This window comes from Bombina bombina, chromosome 1 (genome assembly GCF_027579735.1).
Source record: "Bombina bombina isolate aBomBom1 chromosome 1, aBomBom1.pri, whole genome shotgun sequence".
In the NCBI taxonomy this organism is placed as follows: domain Eukaryota; kingdom Metazoa; phylum Chordata; class Amphibia; order Anura; family Bombinatoridae; genus Bombina; species Bombina bombina.
Window position 1 is genome coordinate 480,724,105 of NC_069499.1, and position 22,525 is coordinate 480,746,629.

Here is a 22,525-nt window from a genome sequence, read left to right on the forward strand (position 1 = left end):
CTATAGGCATGCTTCCCGATGTACTGATAACACTGTTGTATACAGTATATTATGTGGGGGTGGACTGCATTACATCAAGTCAATGTAATAGCACTTATTCTGAAGTTCAAAGGATCAGTAGATTTTTTTTCTTACAAATTTTAAAATATCATACATTTTCCCTGCCCCATGTATCATATGACATATATCAGTGAATCACAAACTCATATATGCCTACACTGTGAAAATCCCATTCCATAACCATCGGCATTAATATGGAGCTGCCCAACTCTTCTGGGAAGGCTTTCCACAAGATATTGGAGTGTGCCTGTGTGAATTTGTGCCCATTCAGCCAAAAGAGCATTTGTGAGGTAAGGCATTAATGTTGTATGAGAAGGTCTGGCTCACAATCTGTATTCCAATTCACCCTAAAGTTGTTCAGTGGGGTTAAGGACAGGGCTTTGTGCAGGTCACACAAGTACTTCCATACCAAACTCATAAAACCATGTCTTCATGGAGCTCACACTGTGCCCAAAGGCCCAGTTATGCTGAAACAGGAAAGGGTCTTCCCAAAACTGTTAACACAAAGTTGGAAGAACCCAATAGTCTAAAATGTCTTTGTATACTGTAACATTAAGATGACCCTTCACTGTAACTTAGGGGCCTAGCCCAAACCCTGTGAAACAGCCCCAGACCATTATCCCTCCTCAACCAAACTCTACATTAGCCACTAAGCATTCCAGTAGTTAACATTCTTCTGGCATCAACCAGACCCAAATTCTTCCATCACACTACTAGAGAAGCACAACTCTTCTTTCCAGAGAACAAGCTTCGACTGTTCCAGAGTCCAGTGGTGATGTGCTTTACACAATTGCAACCAATATTTGTTATTGTACATGTTGCTGTGAGGCTGGTGTACAGTTGTTATGCACCTAAGCACTCAGCAGCTTCGCTCTGAGTTTTCATGGTCTACTACATTGTAACTAGGCTCTTGTTGTTGCGCCTAGACACCTGCAAATAATATCACTTACAGGTGACCAGGGCAGATCTACTATGGCAGAAACTTCACAAACTAACTTGTGGAAAAGGTGCCATCCAATGAAAATGCAACATTTAAAGTCACTGAGCACTTCAGTAAGACTCCATATTTATGAAATGTCTTTCCGACATGATCCGATCAGCGGATCATGTCCAACAAACATCGCTGAATGCGAAGAGCAATACACTCTCCGCATTCAGCATTGCACCAGCAGCTCTTGTGAACTGCTGGTGCAATGCTGCCCCCTGCAGATTCATGGCCAATCGGCCACTAGCAGAGGGGGCCAATCAATCCGATCGTATTCGATCGGGTTGATTTCACACGATCTCTGTCCGCCTCCTCAGAGCAGGCGGACAGATTATAGAGCAGCGGTCTTTAGACCACTGCTTAATAGCTGGTGTTTCTGGCGAGTCTGAAGGCTCGCCAGAAACATGGCCCTTCATGCTCCATACGGAGCTTGATAAATGGACCCCCTTGTACTGTCAATGTTTTTCTATTGAGTTTTCATGGCTGTGTGCTGGATGTTATGCTCCTGTTAGCAATGGGTGTGGCTGAAAAACCTGAACTCAATTAGTAGGGGTGTCCATATAGCTTTGGCCATATAGTGTATCTGCAGCTCTATTGATTATAATAGAGAGTGCGTTATAACTCACAGATATGATGAGCAGCAGGTGCAAATCTGTATGAACTGCACAATTTTTGAATTACTAAACTGCAACACATTTTACTCTGTAAGACATTTTTAACAAACAAGTTTTATGGAATCTGAATCATTATTTATTATGTGAAAATGTGTAGCTTTTTCACCAAAAGCTGTAATTTAATTGTCATTCTGTGATATTCTATAATATACTATACAATCAATCTGACAAAGGATTCTATTGTACTGACCTTTTATTACTAGTATTTTATTTAAACAAGTTATACAATAAGATTCCATTTCTCATAAACTGAACATTGTGGTGCATGGTTGTTTGTTTTACTTTTATGTCTGCAAGACGATAAAATATTTATCTTTATTCCTGTATCCGTCTATACTTCCTTTCCAGCTTTGATTTCACAGCTCAACGGTTCTTAATAAAATATATATTTATTACTTTGGTGACAGGTTAATTGCTATCTACAGAACAAGGCTCTTGTTTTACCAGCAGGTGGTTATACAATGAAAGTGACCACACTTAAAAACTCATTAATTGAACAGACATTTAAAAAAAAAAAAAAAAACAGATCGGAACATGGGTACATTTTATAAATGTAAATAGGTCTAGTTTATTGTATTGCAAAACAGGGTGCTTCACTGTTTTGTTTTGTTTTTATGCAGAAAAAAGTTCAACCAACCAGGAACAAGCTAAAGAGAATGATAGTACACCCCCTAAAAGGGACAGGAGACACACTTGTACATTACCTTAAAGGGAAATGAGACAAACATTTGATTTCATGATCCAGACACATCTTACAATTTCAATCAACTTTCCAGTTTACTTCTATCATCAAATTTGCTTCATTTTCTTAGTATCCTTTATTGAAGGAGCATTAAAGGGACACTGAAACAATTTTTTTTTCTTTCGTGAGTCAGATAGAGCATGAAATTTTAAGCAACTTTCTAATTTATTCCTATTATCAAATTTTATTCAGTCTCTTGGTATCTTTATTTGAAATGCAAGAATGTAAGTCTAGATGCCGGCCTATTTTTGGTGAACAAACTGGGTTGTTCTTGCTGATTGGTAGATAAATTCACCCACCAATAAAAAAAGTGCTGTTCAGTGTTCTAAACCCCAAAAAAACCTTAGATGCATTTTTTTTAAAATAAAGATAGCGAGGGACTTCCGGTGGGCGGACCTAGAAGATGGCAGCAGGAACCCTTAGCTCTGCAGAAATCCTCAGCTAATATCTGCAAATCTGCCTTCTTTCTACGCCATCTGCATCTCACTTGACAGGCAAGCTGTCCGTGAACCTTAAGCAGATAGAGGCCTCTCTATCGCTTCTCCCCTGGAAGTCAATTGACTTGACTAAATTAAAGTCCTTGAGGGATTGTTGCCTGATACAGATTCTCCGATATAGCTCCAATGACAGTAACTATGCTAACTGGGGATGACCAGGTACAAGATGTACTCTCTACTCTAAAGACCCTTCTCCTTCCAGGGTTCACTAGACTGGATGCAGCCATGCAGCGCTTACTGTTTGAGACGCAGGCTTCTAAGCAGCCATCTTTGGGGGCTGACCGCCATCACCTTACAGAGCCTCTACAGCGCAGAGATGGTTTGAGTGAAACGCAGGCACCTACAAACCTAGAGCAAGGCAGGCAAGAAGTGGAAACTGCTGCTGGGTTCTTTAAAAAAATGAGTGTACCTATTATCTTGGGCACGCAAATAAACAACAGCTTACAAGATGATATCGCACCACAATATGGAGGACAGCATCTCCGGCGGAAAGATAGTGATCTGCGGAAAACGGCTGTGGCCTCTCCCTCGCTGCATTTGCGACCCTCACGCTGCTACCTTGCCCTATTCAATGAGCTTTTCACTACTCCTTACAGACCCAAAGCTGCTTACAGGAGCAGACACGATCCCCACATACCCGAAACCGGACAACAGCCCGCCCAAACAACCAGTATGTTGGGAACAAACAGGCTGGTTCAAACACAATTTATTAGAGGGAGTCGGCTGGGCCTCCGCTGTCCTACTGGAGTCGGTTGACGCACGGACTTACGGAGGTGACGCTGGTGGCACAGTATTAGGCCATATGAGGTTTCTCTTCATAGTCACTGCTGGACTTGGCTCTGTTGCAGACGGTTAACACCTATGTGAATCTGAACTCGCAGTGGCACTTGACTCTGGCCCGGTTGGCCACCTGTTTTGTTTAAAACTGTTCTAAATTGTTTTACGGTACCCGCAGCAGAGCCGTGTCTATGCAGACACATGTGTTTATTCCCCTTTTGCGCGCATACGAGTAACATTGTGGACACAGTGGGGATTGTTCAAAATGGGACATTGAATACTGCCACCTATACTAACTTTGAACTACATAATTATCCTATGCTATATAGACGCTGCAGCTCTCCCAATATTTGCCGCAAAGCTATGTTTATTCAGTCTTGCTTGTATGTGAAACAAATTATATGCATTTCTTGTGTGGGCAGATGGTTTTTAGTTAAAGGCACTGCAATTATTTCTGACAGTTTTTCTGTTTATTGCCAACGTTCACATCGCAGTATGTTTTCTCATTTACTTATTCTATTTTATATATTCAGTCTTGTCAATGTTAGAGCCCAGGTTGCTTGTATATATAAACTTGGAATCGTGTCCTTACTCAGATAGTGGATGTACTGCTTGTTAGAAGCATTTTGTTTTTATTATATTCTAACAGCTGACAATTTAGCTATTTTCAATACTATGCTTACCAGCCATATCATTGGGAAGGTGCAGCACATTAGCAAGTTGTTGTTTAGTAGATTTCCACTAACAAGATCCCAATTTTAGGTTACAGTTTATTTGTATCGTACCTTTAAGGGGTTTACATCTCACTCACACAAGTTTACTAACAACATGCCCCCTCCTAATTTTGCTTTTACTGGACATTAATGTGCAGAATATAAGGTTTAAACATTGTACTAATTAGGGGCTGAATTGGTCAATCCAAATGCACCCTGGTAGATTAGAGATTCATCCATATCTATGTGTAATTCAGTAGCAAATGGTTATTTATTCTTAACAACATACATTGCCCTATTGATCTCTTGTTATGGTTATCTTATATATGCCCTGATTGCCCCCAGGGAAGTGAAATACGGCAAATATTGCAAACCACATGTGGTGCAATCTATACAAGACAATTCACCCCCATTGTAACTAAGTCTTGCTCATGTTTCTCAGTAAAAGCATATTTGGGCTGACAATACGAATATCGCCAATATCATTCCTCTCAGACATTTCTAGGAAATTACAACATCTCTGAAAAACCCATTCAACTGTCAAGTTATACAAGTCACTTCACTCTAAATAGACGGGGACCCTCACATATTATATCACACAATTATATCTTCTAATTTAAATGCTGACCCACTGTTCACTGTAAAATGTTATACAAGGTAACTAAGCTTTTAGTATGATTATCCCACATGGGTCCTGGTTATCCCCAGTAGCGTGATCTTTTGTGCATATTGTATACTATTTCCAGTACAATCTACACGCGATAGTCGCAATACACCCCCATTGCAAGTTAGCCTTTCCTATTTCTTCTAGAAAAATCATATTTAGGTTGACGGTGTGTATATCGCCAATATCTCTTCCCTCAGATATAGCCAAACAACTAACCCATTCCTGGAATAACCCATTCAAACAATAAGCCATATAAATGATTTATTTCACTCTAAGCGGGTTAGGGCCCTCACATGTCATTTTGCACAGTCATATCCTCTTATCTAAGTGCTGGCCCGCTATTTGTGGAGGGTAAACTATTAGACAAGACAACTTATTAATAGAATCAGGCGTGTCTCTCTAAGGAAACTATTATTAATGGAGCTTTGGCAGACCCTCTATCACTTTAAACGCATAAGCTTGTTTATTTCGCATTGCTGGGTGGCATATACGTTATCAGCTCGTCCACATACCTACAAAAGGGAAGACGTACCTATCAAATTTGAAAGTCAATTGGGATTGTGTTTAGAATATGTATTTAGTTTGGATAAGTTGTTTTGTTTATTGTTTGTTTGTTTGTTTGTTTGTCTGTCTGTGTGTCTGTTTAAAGGAAAAATTAAGGAACTCAGGTGACCTTATTATGGGTTGCTCAGGTATTTTAATTCTCAGTATATGTTGAAAGCATTACTTCCACTCATAAAAAGTGTATCCCATAACCATGCCAACCTTGAATCTAGTGGAACTGTATATATCTCACATGTTTTAGTAATCTGCACATTTAATGGATCCTGCAGCTCTACAAGTTGTAATAACTCACCCTGTAATGTTATCTCCTTGCATGTGCATTTGACCTAATGGTTGCTCTATGCTCTTCACTAATTTATGTATTGTGACTATATTTGTTTTTGTATTGCACCTGTGTTCCTTGAATAAAAAGAATTTAAAAAAAAATAAATAAAAATAAAGATAGCAAGAGAACGAAGAAAATTTGATAATAGGAGTAAATTAGAAAGTTGCTTAAAATTTCACGCTCTATCTGAATCATAAAAGAAAAAAAAATTGGGTTCAGTGTACCTTTAATGCACTACTGGGAGCGGTAGTTGAACATATTGGATTATTGGACGAGCAAATGAGAAGAAACATATATGTGCAGCACACAATCTGTATCTAGTTCCCAGCAGTATATTGCAACACCTAAGTTTACCTAGACATGCTTTTCAACAAAGGAAGCCATGAGTATGAAGCAAATTAGATAGTATAAGTAAATTAAAAACTATTTATTCTTACCTGATAAATTCCTTTCTTTCTTGGTGGTGAGATTGCATGGTTAATAACTGTTGGAAATTCATGTCATGGCCACCAGGAAGAGGCAAAGACACCCTACAGAAGAGCTTTAAGTATCCCTCCTACTTTCCTTTACCTCCCAGTAGTATGTGTAGCCCAGTATAGGAGGAAGAAGTAAGAAAGATAGTAGGGTAAGGAGGGGCAAGCTAAGGCTGTCTGCAACTAGGAAAAATTGGCAGGTCCATGGGCTCTCTCCACCAAGAAAGAAAGGAATTTATCAGGTAATAAATTATGTTTTCTTTCTTAAGAGCGTGAGAGTCCACAATTCATAACTGTTGAGAACTAATAACCAAGCTGCGGAGTCCATGAAAAAAATGGGTGGAAAAAAAAGGATAGGCAGGCGCCTAGTTACCAGAAATTACAGTCTGAAGAATCCCCCTGCCAAAAGCTCCCTCAGCTGAAGCAAAAAAAAAAAAAGAATCTTGAAAGTCCTTAGTTGTCAGTAAATGAAACTTCTATGCCCTTACTACATCCAAAACTGGCAATAATCTCTCTTTTGAAGATATTGGCATAAGAAAGGAAACACATTTAGAACTAACGTATGCATAGCGTCAAAGTGATGAGATTGTAAGACTATAAACACCATATTCAAACTCCATGGCAAGAAATAGGCTTGCCTAACTGAGGCCTAAATAATATTTTGAAGATCTGTAAGACGAAGAAAGCACTGAAATATGACCCTTCAGAGTGCTAGCACATAAACCCTTATCTAGGCCATCCTGAAGGAACTGCAGAATTCGAGGAATTCTAACAGAATGTCCTGTATATTTTCTAACAGAACACTAAGAAAAAAGGTATCTTCCATAATTATGATAATTATTTCTAGTAACAGGCTTGTGAAGTTGCGAACATGAAGCAAGTTTTCTATAACGTAAACAGAGAACTACTTTGAGAAAGAAGCAAGCGTGCAATCTCCAAGTATTCAGACTGCGTGACTGAAGACTTTGATTAAAAAAAACAGACGTTGAGACAGAAGATTTGGACATTGAGGAAGACACTGCAGAGGCATGCTGGACATCTAAACCACATCTTAATAACACATACTGTTTGTGTTTAGCTGTAATTTTCCTCTTACTCATTTACTGTAGCCACACATATTATATACTGTTTTTCTCACCATTAAATGGACTTTCTAAAGATACCATTATTTTCATCATATCATATAATTTACTATAAAAAAAATATAAAATATGATGAAAATATTGAAAAAACACACCTTTTCTAATTTTGAACCCAAAAATCTGTTACACATCTACAACCACCAAAAACACCCATGCTAAATAGATTCTAAATTTTGTCCTGAATTTAGAAATACCCAATGTTTACATCTTCTTTAGTTTTTTTTGCTTTTTTTATTATTAGTTATAGGGCAATAAGTACAAGTACCACTTTGCTATTTCCAAACCATTTTTTTCTTCAAAATTAGCGATAGTTACATTGTAACACTGATATCTGTCAGGAAGCCCTGAATAACACATGTAAATATTTTTTTTAGTAGACGACCCAAAGTATTGATCTAGGTCCATTTCGGTATATTTCATGCCACCATTTTACAGCCAAATGCGATCAAATAAAAAAAAATTCTTAACTTTTCCACAAACTTTAGGTTTCTCACTGAAATTATTTACAAACAGCTTGTGCAATTATGTCACAAATTGTTGTAAATGCTTCTCTGGGATCCCCTTTGTTCAGAAATAGCAGACATATAGGGCTTTGGCATTGCTTTTGGGTAATTAGAAGGCTACTAAATGCTGCTGCGCACCACACTTGTATTATGCCCAGCAGTGAAGGGGTTAATTAGGTAGCCTGTAGGGTTAATTTTAGCTTTAGTGTAGAGATGAGCCTCCTACCTGACACATCCCACCATCTTTTCCCTCCCTGATGCCCCTCAAACAGCTCTCTTCCCTCCCCCACCTCACAATGGTCACTCCCTATCTTAAGTACTGGCAGAAAAGTCTGCCATTACTGAAATAAAAGGCTCTCTTAACCTCCCCCCTCTTCCTATTTGCAGCCATCTTACGTCCTGGCAGCTGTCTGCCAGTACTCACTTTACCCACAGTAATCGCCCCCTCCTCAAGCTCCCTCCAGCAATGGTCCGCCCACCCGTCTTTCTCCTATCCCTCCTACACCACCAACGATCGGCACCATCACCACCCTCTCTGCATCGGTTGCTTGGCCCTCTCTGCATCGGTGGCTTACCAGAGGGTATTGCATGATGCCTCAAAATCGAGGCATCGATGCAATACCATAAAAGCGGCGATCACGATTCCTTCCATCACTCAAAACCCCTGAGGAGGTACAGGGTACATCCTTGGTCATTAACAACTGTTTTTTTGCAGGATGTACCCTGTACTTCCTTGGTCGTTAACTGGTTAAAAGAACATGCCTGAAAAGCTCTGAAAATCACACAAATAGTTCCAAATATTTATAGGTAACCTCGCCTCTTGAAAAAACCAAACTCCCTGCAACCTTTGAGATCTCCATACCACAACCCATCCCAAAAAGCTGGTGTCTGTGGAGATTATTTCCCTTGATGGAAGATGGAATACTATTCCCAATAAACTAAAATGCGGAATATCACCCAGGAAGGAGATTATTTGACAGAAGAATCAAGATGGATCAACAAGACAAACAAGTGAGGTCCACATTCCACTGCTTTAGTATGCATAGGTGAAGTGGACACAAATTAAACCTTACAACAGAATTGCATCTAATGCTGTCAACATAAGACCCACTGCCTCCATGCACTGAGCCACATACACTTGAGATAGAGACAGCAAATTCTGAGAAGCAGAGTAAAGTTTGAGTTTCAACTGATTAGTCCAAAACAGTCACATGTAGACCTACTCACTCCCAAAAAAAGAAATCCTTGAATGTGAGGTGAGTAAGCTCCTTGCAACACTGACCTTTTGCCAATAACTTTGGAGAAACCAGAGCAGTTTCTTTGTACGAGCAGTTGATAAAGGTTAAAAAAAAAAGGGAACTTGAACCTCAATATCATCCAAATAGGAAGGGCCAGGTTTTCCATAAGCTTTGACAAGACACACTAGAGCGTCCGGGTCTTTGGTAAAATCCTGGGAACTGTAGCAATACCAAAGGGAAAATCTACAAACTGATAAACATCTGCTCAGGAATGCAAAACTAAGGAGCTGGAGAAGATCCTTGTGAGCAGTAATGTGGAGGGAAGCATCCTTCAAATCTATAGTTGTCATGAACTGACCCTGTAGAATTTACAGGAGGATAGATCTGACTGTGTCATCTTGAAAAAAGATGGAACCCTAAAGAACTGGAACAAGGTTTTCAGATCCAGAAAGGGTCTAAATGGTCCCTCCTTCTTTGGGACTATAAGTAAAGTGGAATAGAATCACACCCTGTGTTCTGCTACTGAAACAGGAACAATGACTCCTATGTCCTGAACAAACTGAAGAAATGCCCCTCATCTCTCTAGTCTCTGAGATATGAGCCAGTAGAAACCTCTCACGTGGAGGCCAAGACTGAAAAACCTATTCTGTACCCCTGAGAAACTACTTCCATTACTCAGAGATCTTACACAGACTGAGAACAGGCCTACTGAAAAAAGCTTAACCTGTCACTTACTTGCATAAAGTCTGGGTTAGGACCGTACCTTCATGCAGACTTTTTAATGGAAGGTGACTTCTTGTCTTGCTTAGACTTAAACCATACTGAATTGGGTCTCCAGGTAGACTTGGTTGAATCTGGATGTTTAGAAGAAAGAAGATTTCTGATTCTCAACAGGGGCGAAACTACAGGGGGTGCAGGGGTCGCAATTTACAATAAAAACATTGACCTGCCACTGCCTGCACTGATATAATGTAAGTGTGACATGATGCTTCACTAGTGTCTCTGACTACAGGGGTTAGTGTTTCTGTTTTACCCATTGGTGTTTATGTGTTTGTATGTGTGTATGTATGTATGTGACTGTGTGTGTATTTATGCATGTATGTGTGTGTGTCTATGTTTGTGGAACCAGCAAATTACAGACCTTGTTACTACAGCATGGGGGGGCGGGTGGTGAACAGTGTCAGTCTATACCATACCACTATATACAGTACGGGGGGGCTGGACCATGTCACAGACTAATGTGGTCACTTTATAAAGTACTGGGGCGGGTAGGGTCAGGCCAGCCATCTCACTGGCAGATTACAGACTGTGTCACTGACTCACTATATACAGTACTGGTGGGTTAAACAGTGTCACTATATACAGTAATAGGGGGTCAGACCATCTCACAGACTGTGGGCACAGGGTACCTCCTTTTGCAGACGTAAACTGATTCACATTTTTTTTCTGTGTTAAATGTAAAAAAAAAAAAAAAGATATGTATCAAATTCACTTTTTTGGGGGGGTGGGGGGCACCTGGGCCTTGTGGTTTCTAGTTACGCCTCTGATTCTCAAGGATTGGTGAAAGGAGTGACACATGTTGTCCTCTTAGCACTAGTTTATTTATCCTTGAGCAAAAAGACTCCTTTGCTACTCATCACTCTGGAAAAGATAGAATCCAAGCCGTTATTCAAGCAAGATATTACCCTGAAAAAAATTAATTTTAAAAGTCTCAGCTTTATCACTGTGTCAGTACGCCACAATGTCAACCATAGGGCCCTTCTAGAGAGAACAGTGAAAGCTGTATTTTTTTAGTAATGCCAATAATCTGAATGATAGCATCACAAATAAAGGATTTTGCTGACTGTTAAGCGACTGCATTCTTGAATATCCTCTAAGGATAATTCTTTTGAAATTAATTCAGATAAAGTATCACCAAAGGAAATGCTGCTCCTGCAACACAAGCTTTGCCTAAATGTGTGTGTGTTTAGGCTTGTGACCACAACTCCAGAGAGGAGATTTACATTACACCACCAGTACTCTCTTATTTCCCTCTCTTCCAGGAACTATCCATTGAGGGAAAAATTGGGATTAATATCCACGTAATTCTTTAATAAATCCTGAACACCTCTATCCTTGTTCTCTCCTTGATGCGGCAAAGAACTACTGGCAGGAAAAGCAAAGTAGGAGGGATATTTAAGCTCTGGTGTAGGGTGTATTTACCCCCTCCTGATTGCCAGGAGATGAATTCCCAACAGTTAAAACCATGAACTCTAACCACCTTAAGAAAAGCTGTTTTAATATGCATGCTCTAGCTGGATCATAAAAGAAAAAAAAATAGACTTTACTGCCCCTTTAACGCCTTAATGACCTGGAATTTTAGAAAAAAAAAAGTTTTTTTCTATCACTCCATTCATTTTAGTAGACAACCCAAGGTATTTATCCAGGCCCATTTTGGTATATTTTATGCCAACCTTCTATGGGATCCCCTTTTATTCAGAAATAGCAGACATGTGTGGCTTTGCTATTGCTTTTTGGTAATTAGAAGGCAGCTAATTGCAGCTGTGCACCCCACTTCTAATATTCCCAGCAGTGAAGGAAATAATCAGTTAGCTTGTAAATTTAATTGTAACTGTATTGTAGAGATTACTTTCCCACCTCTGATTCCTTCCTGATTCATATCAAACCGTTCTCTTCCCTCTATCAGCCCCCACTGATCACTACCATCTTAGGTACTGGCAGACATTCTCCCAGTATGCAGTTTTAGATATTTTTTTTTTTTTTTTAATTGTAGTGATCCCTCCTCAGCCCTCCCACCTCTCCGATACCTCCCAAACAGCTCTCCGCTTCTAAATAGTAGTAGCCATATTATGAACTGGCAGCTGCCTGCCAGTAGGCTGTTTATACTATTTTTTTAAAATTTTTGTATTATCTATTATTAAAACACATTCTGTAGTGTAACAATCCCCTCCCCCCCAACAATTTTTGATAGGGCCTACATCCCTCACCCATTTCTGTAGCATAGTGGCCAATCCCACCCACTCCCTCAAGAAACATTTTTTTTGTAGCGTAGCTAACCAATCCCCTTCCTCCCCTCCCTCCCTCCCACCTCCCTCCAAATCCTTCCCACACCACCCACTGCATCACCACAGAGTGTCACCGTCTGTATCGGCAATCTGCATTCATATGGTAAAGGAAGAACAGTCAGTTCTACCTTAACACATGAAGGTAGATGCCTTATGCCTCTAGCTGTAGTCTTTGCTATCAAAGCTGACAGCGGGACCACAGCATGAGCCAGAAAGTTGGACGTAGGTACTACGTGTGTGTGTGTGTGTGTGTATATATATATATATATATATATATATATCTTACTAAAAAGGAGAGAGGGAGGTACCGTGAGGTTTATAAGTGGTATATACTACTCTCTCATTTCTTCTATAATATATATATATATATATATATATATATATATATATATATATATACAAGAAGTAGAATGTCAAACTATCCCACCAGAGGAAGAAGGCAAGCTGCCCAGATGTCTGCGCTACAGAGCTCACTTCACTGAAAACAAGGGACCCTAATACAGCTGCTATAATCTCAATAAATGTACCCCAAAACCCCTACACCCCCCTATGTGGTAAGTAAAGGAGAAGCACAAGGTATGAGAGAGAGAAAGGGTGAGATAGCGCTGAATATGGGTCACAGGGCTTCAGTATAAATAAATAATTAAAAAAATAATAGAACGATAATACAACAAATCAGTATATAAATAATTGTTAATTAGATATCTGTACAACTGAATAGGTAAGTCTCTATTGGTGCTTGCAGTCAAAAAAACAACAATCAGAGAGGATGATGGTGTCACACATAGGTGGTCGGAAGATATAGCACTTGCTAGAAAATACCTCAATCATATGAGGTAAGTTGCCGCATCTATCAGTGGGGAACCTCCGGTGATATCTTGTATCCAATTCAGAGATGAAGATATATTAGTTCTTCTCCCCTTGGAGTATGTTGTGTGTATTTGGAGAGATAGTAGTTTAGGAGTTCCTCCGTAGGTCCAGCAGTTATGCGTAATGAAAAACACAAGAAAGGTACATATCGTAAAATAGTTTTATTAAAGGAAAAGTATATAAAACACGCCAAGTGACCACTTACATTTAAAAACCTCAAACATATGAGGTATGTATAAGACCCATAAAACACATATATACACAGTGAAATCCTCAGGGTGCTTCCAGGTAATCAGAATGACAATCCGATGTATGTGAAGTTCGAAAAGGATAATATCTGAGATATCTTAAACAAGTCTGAGTGTACACAACACTACAGATACATAAACATAAAAACAAAGTCTCAAGGAATAGTCCCTTATTATCAATCTATTATTTTTTAAATTATTTATTTATACTGAAGCCCTGTGACTCATAATCAGTGCTATCACATCCTCTCTCTCTCTCTCTCTCTCTCTCTCTCGTAAATACACAAATAGTGACCGCACCACCTAATATAGTATACTGTGCTCCGGCACGGGATGGAGTCTGGCCCTAGACTCAATATAAATATAATCAAAAAAATCCCAGCCAAGGAGTCTTAGAATAGTATGCAAGAAATACTTTAATAAATGTTATATATGTAACAAAAAGAAGAACAAAATTAGATGAGAGCTTACTCACATCCACACCTACCCCATCCCCCTATACCGGCGCCCCCCGCAACTAAATAAAGTTATTAATCCCTAAACTGCCGCTCCTAGACCCCGCAGCTATAATAAATGTATTAACCCCTAATCCGCCGCTCCCGGACCCCGCCACAACTATAATAAATGTATTAAACCCTAAACCGCCGCTCCCGGACCCCGCCGCCACCTACATAATACCTATTAACCCCTATCCTGCCCCCCCCTATACCGCCACCACCTATAATAAATTTTTGTTCGCATTCTATTGGCTGTTCCGATCAGCCAATAGAATGCAAGCTCAATCTGATTGGCTGATTGCATCAGCCAATCAGAATTTTCCTACCTTAATTCCGATTGGCTGATAGAATCCAATCGGCCAATCGGAATTCAAGGGACGCCATCTTGGATGACGTCACTTAAAGTGGATGAAGATTGAAGACGCCGCATGGATGAAGACTTCTATCGGATGGAAGACTTCTTCAGCGCCCCTTGGATGATGACTTTGGCCGCTGCGGATGTCCTCTTCTGTTCCATCGGTGGTCGGCTGGCTGAAGACGGCTAAAGGTAGGATGATCTTCAGGGGGTTAGTGTTAGGTTTTTTAAGGGGGGTTTGGGTGGGTTAGAGTAGGGGTATGTGGGTGGTGGGTTTTAATGTTGGGGGGGTTGTATTTTTTTTACATGCAAAAGAGCTGAATACTTTGGGGCATGCCCCGCAAAAGGCCCTTTTAAGGGCTGGTAAGGTAATAGAGCTGTTAACTTTTGTAATTTAGAATAGGGTAGGGCATTTTTTTATTTTGGGGGCTTTGTTATTTTATTAGGGGGATTAGATTAGGTGTAATTAGCTTAAAAATCTTGTAATATTTTTTTATTTTTTGTAACTTAGTTTTTTTTATTTTTTGTACTTTAGTTTATTTACTTGTATTTAATTGTAGCTACTTGTAGTTAATTAATTTAATTTATTTAATGATAGTGTAGTGTTAGGTTTAATTGTAACTTAGGTTAGGATTTATTTTACAGGTAATTTTGTATTTCTTTTAGCTAGGTAGTTATTAAATAGTTAATAACTATTTAATAACTATTCTACCTTGTTAAAATAAATACAAAGGTACCTGTAAAATAAATATAAATCCTAAGATAGCTGCAATGTAATTATTAATTACATTGTAGCTATCTTAGGGTTTATTTTACAAGTAAGTATTTAGTTTTAAATAGGAATAATGTATTTATTGATAGTGTAGTGTTAGGTGTAATTGAAACTTAGGTTAGTTTTTATTTTACAGCTAAATTTGTCTTTATTTTATCTAGGTAGTTATTAAATAGTTAATAACTATTTAATAGCTATTGTACCTAGTTAAAATAAATTTAAATTTGCCTGTAAAATAAAAATAAATCCTAAAATAGCTACAATATAATTATTAGTAATATTGTAGCTATATTAGGGTTTATTTTATAGGTAAGTATTTAGTTTTAAATAGGAATAATTAATTTAATAAGAGTTATATTTATTTAGATTTATTTAATTAATATTTAAGATAGGGAATGTTAGGGTTAGTGTTATACTTAGGTTTAGGGGTTAATAATTTTATTATAGGTTGCGGCGGTGTAGGGGGGGCAGGATAGGGGTTGATAAATTTATTATAGGTGGCGATGGTGTAGGGGGGGCAGATTAGGTGTTAATAAGTTTAATATAGGTGGCGGCGGGGTCCGGGAGCGGCGGTTTAGGGGTTAAACAATTTATTTAGTTGCGGCGGGGTCCGGGATCCGCAGGATAGGGGTTAATAAATTTATTATAGGTGTCGGTGGTATAGGGGGGCAGGATAGGGGTTAATAGGTATTATGTAGGTGGCGGCGGGGTCCGGGAACGGCGTTTTAGGGGTTAATACATTTATTATAGTTGCGGCGGGGTCTGGGAGCGGCAGTTTAGGGGTTAATACATTTATTATAGTTGCGGCGGGGTCCGGGAGCGGCGGTTTAGGGGTTAGCATGTTTAATGTAGGTGGCGGAGGTGTAGGGGGGCAGATTAGGGGTGTTTAGACTCGGGGTACATGTTAGGGTGTTAGGTGTACACACTTCCCATAGGAATCAATGGGATGTTGGGCAGCAGCGAACATGGAATTTCACTATGGTCAGACTCCCATTGATTCCTATGGGATCCACCACCTCCAGGGCGACGGATTGAAAACCAGGTAAGCTGGGCCGGAAAAGTGCAGAGCGTACCTGCTAGTTGTTTGATAACTCCCAAAAGTAGTCAGATTGTGCCGAACTTGCGTTCGGAACATCTGGAGTGACGTAAGAATCGATCTGTGTCGGACTGAGTCCGGCGGATCGAAGCTTACGTCACTATATTCTACTTTTGCCGGTGTGTAGGGCTTGATAACTTAGGCAAATCACCCTTGCCACAAATACGCTGCGGAATTCCAGCGTATTTGAGGTTGACGGCTAGAGGCCAGTATCTGTAAATTCAATTGAATTGGTCAGTATTGCTTCAGACTTTAGAAAGGAAGGAATTCTTCCAAAAGCTTGTCAACTTATAAATGTATAGTTAGTCCAATAAAAAAAGTACCATTGCTTATTGCAATATTCATGTTATTTTGATATATTTATATACAGTATAAATATATATATATATATTCAAAGAAAGAGAAAAAAGTTGAAAGCAACTTAAGGTTTATTACAACCTATAATTGCCAGTGGCAAAGTATCAGATATATCCTAGCACAGAAATGGCATATCCTAACCCTTGACGAAAAAATAGCAGATAAGGTAGGACAATACCCACTGATGACAGCTAAGAAATCACCAAATCTTAAAGACAAATTAGTCAAAAGTAGATTCGTTAGATCACAGGTAGAGACCAACTGGCTAAATAAACGTCAACAGATCAAAGATACCTATCCCTGTGGACACTGTGTCTATTGCCCATATATCTTAAAAAGTAAAACTTTCTGCACTCATACAGGCAAGATCTTTGATATAAGATGCTTTGCAAATTGTAACACAGTAGGGGTTGTCTATCTCTTACAATGCTCCTGCCCTCTGTTCTATGTTGGAAAAACAAAAAGAATGTTCAAGGACAGAGTGCAGGAGCATAGGGACGACATTCTCTATGAAAGGGATACAAGTGTAGCCCGACACTTTAAGGAGGTACATAAAAGTAGCACTGTATCCTTAAAATTCATAGCAATTGATATAGGGATAACAAATGGAAGAGGTGGAGATGAAGATAAATGCCTACTTAGAAAAGAAGCCAGGTGGACATATACATTAAAAACAATGGCTCCTAATGGCCTAAATGAAAGAATAGAATATGCCTCTTTCTTGGGCTAAGTGCGATATCTAAGGATAAATAAACTGTTGCTGCTCTAGCAATATATTACGATAGATATTTTGTTTCATTATCCCACTGCAGTGTTAGTAATATATATTTTTTAGTACCTAGACAAGATGCAAATGTCTTTTCAGTATGTTTGCTACTTTTGTAAATAAACTTGTTGTGATATCTGAACCTATGTGCATCCGTGTATGTGTCTCTTAATAGCTTCCAGCCAAGCTCCTAACTGGGTAAAATGAAGTTCTATAGAGTGCTGAAATCCCCCATCTTTACACAGTAACTCATATAGCTCTACTGTGGCACATTATCTTGTCTAACAAGTTTTGAAGTTATATATATATATATATATATATATATATATATATATATATATATATATATATATATATATATATATATATATATATATAAAATATATAGTCAAGATAGAAAAAATACCAGGGTATATGAGATTACCCTAGAACAGCAAGGGAATAAAAGGCACACATAAAAGACTTTCAAAAATTTATTAATAATAAGTTCCCAAAAACACATTTAAGTATATAGCGATATCTTATCTGTCAATTTCAGTCACCACTACAGACAGCAAAATCTAAAACATTTAAAGTGCACTAAGACCTAATTCTTTCCCTATACTATAGATCACAAAAAGACATCATAAACAGTAAGGGGTTAACCAAGAAACTTATGTTTATAGCGAATTGTACAAAAATCTAATGTTTTTAGGACATTTATGATAAGTAGGCAAAATACATGTGATACATATGGCTGCAATCCAAACAGAGGTGAACTATATTTTGTATCAAAAAGCGCTTTTTTTACTCTTTGTATGTACCAGGGAATCTCCTCTTAAGGCAAATAAATGTGCCGCAATTAGTATTGCTGGATACAGAGTCTCTAGCAAGTGTAGCAATTCAGTTGAAAAACACAGCATATACGGCATATACTTAGCTTAAGTCCTCCGGTTTTTGTTGTTTCCACTTGTCTTCAGCTTGCAAGCACCTGTGATGATTACTTGGCGTGTGACGTCAGCAATAGTGGGAGTGGTATAGCGTCACCAGGGACTGTGAGTGGCTGTAGGCAGGAATCGAATTTGCATCGTATATTCACCTATCGTATAGGCATAACTTCCATTGCACTCCAATAGCACACTCCTCAAACCACTTACTCCACTGTCGGAGTCACACCAGAAGAATTCGTAGCTCACTTGAAATGTACAGCTGCATGTATAGAGCCAAAATGTCTCTGAAGAAACATGAGATTCAGGGAAAAGGTCTAGACAGGTGCACTAGAAATCCTGGCCCACGGTACATTCAGCAGTTACCTGGGTTCTCATAAACACATAGTGCCAACGCACGTTTCTCCCCCACCTCCAGTATGTGTTACAGGGGATCATCAGGGCATGTGGAGTCCTCAGTGGACATCTTCTTTTATGCAGATACCTAATTGCTTACAGGTGTTTTTTCCCAAGTATCCTTGCAACACCTTAAAGCTGTATCACTTTTAACCCTGTATACAGAAAAACCTCTCAAAACTCAAAATTGTGTTAGAAAGAAATAACTAAATAAATTTTGGTTAAACCTAATTCCTGGTTACCCCCAATACTTTCAAATACACAATAGAAGAGAGATAGAAATTACCCTCTATCCTGGCGCACACTTCAAACAGATGTTTATTATATTAAAAAATGAAAATTTACAAAAAGTGGACAAATTCAAGCTTATCGTTTAAACCTTTTGGGAATCTAGTTCCCAGTCTGTAGATCCATTTGGCCTCTTTTTGCAGGAGGACCCTATCATTATTGCCACCACGTCCATTTGTGATGCCTTTATCTATTATGATAAACTTCAATGAATCTACATTTTTATTATGTATATTACAAAAATGCCTGGCAACATTAGTTTCTCTGGAGTGAAGAATATCGTCCCTGTGCTCCTGTACTCGGTCCTTTACCAATCTTTTCGTTTTTCCAACGTAAAACACCGGACAGGAGCACCGCAGAAGATATATCACCCCTTCCGATTTGCAGTTAAAAAAGAATCTTATGTCAAAAATCTTTCCATCCTGGACAGAGAATTGTTTAGTGCTATCCATGTGGGCACAGTATACACAGTGCCCACATGGAAAGCTACCCTTAATACCTCTGTCCTTTCTCAGCCAATCAGAGGCCGAGGGGCCCCTTGAAAATTGGCTCTTCACCAATTTGTCCTTTAAACTCTGTGCTTTTCTAGCTGTCAGCAATGGGGTATCCCCCATCACACTGTTCACTTTATCATCAAGGGATAAGATGTGCCAATTTTTCTTGAAAACTGACCTTAGACTTTCCCATTGATTATTAAAATTAGAGATAAATCTAATTTTGCTATTTTCATTTTTAGAATTATTACGATACAGTAAGTCATCCCTAGACATATTTCTGGCTTTCCAGAGAGATTTCTTGAGGCACTTATTGGAATAACCTCTTTTTAGGAATCTCTCTTTCATTAAGGCTGCATGAATGTCAAACTTGGAAAGAGAGGAGCAGTTTCTCCTCAGACGGAGGAATTGGCCATACGGAATCCCTTTTTTAAGGTGGTTCGGATGGCTACTACCTGCATGTAATATATTATTAGTTGCGTTCTTTTTCCTGTAGTTTTCCGTCACTATTCTTACTCCCTCTTTTTTCAAAGTCACATCTAGAAAGTTGAGTTCTACTGTATTGGTATCTGACGTCAGGGTGATGTTCTTGTCGTTGTGGTTAAGGGCAGCAACGAATTCATTGAATTCTTCTGCCGTCCCATCCCACAAGACAAGAACATCATCCACATATCTAATCCATAGTAGCACTTTGTCCTCAAAGATCCTTGAATAGTACTCAAAGATCTCTGATTCCCAAAGGCCCAGATGTAGACATGCATATGTGGGGGCACACACTGCCCCCATCGCTGTCCCGCACAGTTGGCGAAAGATCTGTCCGTCAAATGAAAAAATATTGTTTTTCAAGACAAACTCTAACAGGGAATGGACAAATTCAGTGTGTTCAGCATATGTAGGTCCTCTAGTTTCTAAGAACCTCCTTATTGCGGCTAAGCCTATTTTATGTGGTATGGAGGAGTAAAGACCCTCTACATCAAGAGATGCCAGAATGGTCTTTTCATTTACTACTACTCCATCCAACTTTCTCAAAAGGTCGGCTGTATCTTTAACATATGATGTTAAGGTGAGATTGGAGTAGATTGCTTAAGGAGTTCTTAGTTTTAAAACTCCTATATTTTCCCATTATTTTGTCTGTCTTTGTTCAGCTACCACAACCATGGCGTACACTCTCTCAGATGATTTATGGGAGGCAGAACTTAAAGATTCTCTGGCTAATGATATTAGTGGGGGGAATGATGAGAATGATGAAGAAGTGGTAACAATTTTCAGTGCTTTCAGAAAATATAGATACCTTTTGAGTAGACAATTGAAAATTAAGGCAGAAAATGCTAGTCTGGCAAATTATATTGAAAAGAAAATAATCCCTAGGGGATTAAGATTGTCACTTGATCCAGGTGCCAATACAAGGGAGGATGAGGAGGGAGACTCTTTCATAGAAGAATGGAATGAGAAACTCTCCTCAACCTCCCTTGATCTAATGGAAATGATGATCAAAAGAAATAATAAAAGGTTAGAGAAAGTAAAGGGGGAAGCAGAAACAGCAATGATCAAGGTTAACTCTTTCGAATGTGACCCTAAATTTGAGAAATTGAATGGAGAAACAAGCTCGAATATCTCTAAGTTGAAAACTGATATTAAATCAAGAAAATGTAGGAAACTAAGGAGAGATCAGGATGATTATAAAAATGGTAGGGTTTACACATATAAATCTCAGAAAGGGACTTATGACTCCGGGACTGATATGTCAGACTCAGAATCAGGACCCTCAAAAAACTCCCCAGTAAATACACAAACAGAAGGAGGAGGAAAAACAGAAGGGGAAAAAGGAAGAGACCCTTATGGGGGCAAGGGAAGGAGAAGAGATATCCTACCAGAGAAAAGAGAGGGAGAGGGGATCAGGCTCCACAGAGCAGGGGGAGGTACAGAGGGAGGGGATTACGCAGGGGCTTTTAAGAACCCCAATGGATGAGGAATTACAGATAGTAAACCTTTCCTCTTTTCCTCTAAACCTAGCTCATATCGAACTCCTTAAAAAAGGTATGTCCTTTTGCCCCAATACACCAATTGACAAATTTGAGGTCATAAAAGACCTACATCTTTTTGCAAGAAAGATTGTCCTGTCTGTCATTATGAAATCTAAATCAGATAACAACTACATGTTAGATGCAACTGATCAAGTGGCCCTTAATGATTTAGAGTTACTTCTTGCTGAAAACCAAGCTGTTTTTGATGATGACACACAGAGAGAATCTTTGGTGGATAGAAAGTATGCCTTTAAACCTAAATCAACATATATGCCTTCACTTTCCCTGGTTCCAGCGGTTAATCTATTTGTAAAACAAATGGAGAGAGATATAGAAGATATATCGAGCCAACAAACTTTTGACAACCTAAAACCAAGGGAAAGAATAGCACTAAAAGAATTAAGTATGGCCAAAGGTTTGGTGATGAAGCCTGCCGATAAGGGCGGTAATTTGGTTCTACTTGATGAGCATTTATATGTGAATGAAGTTAAACGGCAGCTGAATAACAAAAAGCAATATGAGAAAATTGGTGGCAACCCTTTGGTCCATATCCAAAATTCCCTTTTTAAACTTTTGAACGATGCAAGAAGCAAAGGGGTAATTACCCAAAATGAGTTCAAATTCCTATATCCTGAGCACCCAGTTATGCCTGTTTTTTATGTATTGCCAAAGCTACATAAAAATATGCAGTGCCCCCCGGGAAGGCCTATAGTCTCGGGAATAGGGAGTGCCACGGAAAAAATTGGGGAGTATGTTGATAAATATCTACGAACCTTTTTGCTAACCTTAACATCATATGTTAAAGATACAGCCGACCTTTTGAGAAAGTTGGATGGCGTAGTAGTAAATGAAAAGACCATTCTGGCATCTCTTGATGTAGAGGGTCTTTACTCCTCCATACCACATAAAATAGGCTTAGCCGCAATAAGGAGGTTCTTAGAAACTAGAGGACCTACATATGCTGAACACACTGAATTTGTCTATTCCCTGTTAGAGTTTGTCTTGAAAAAC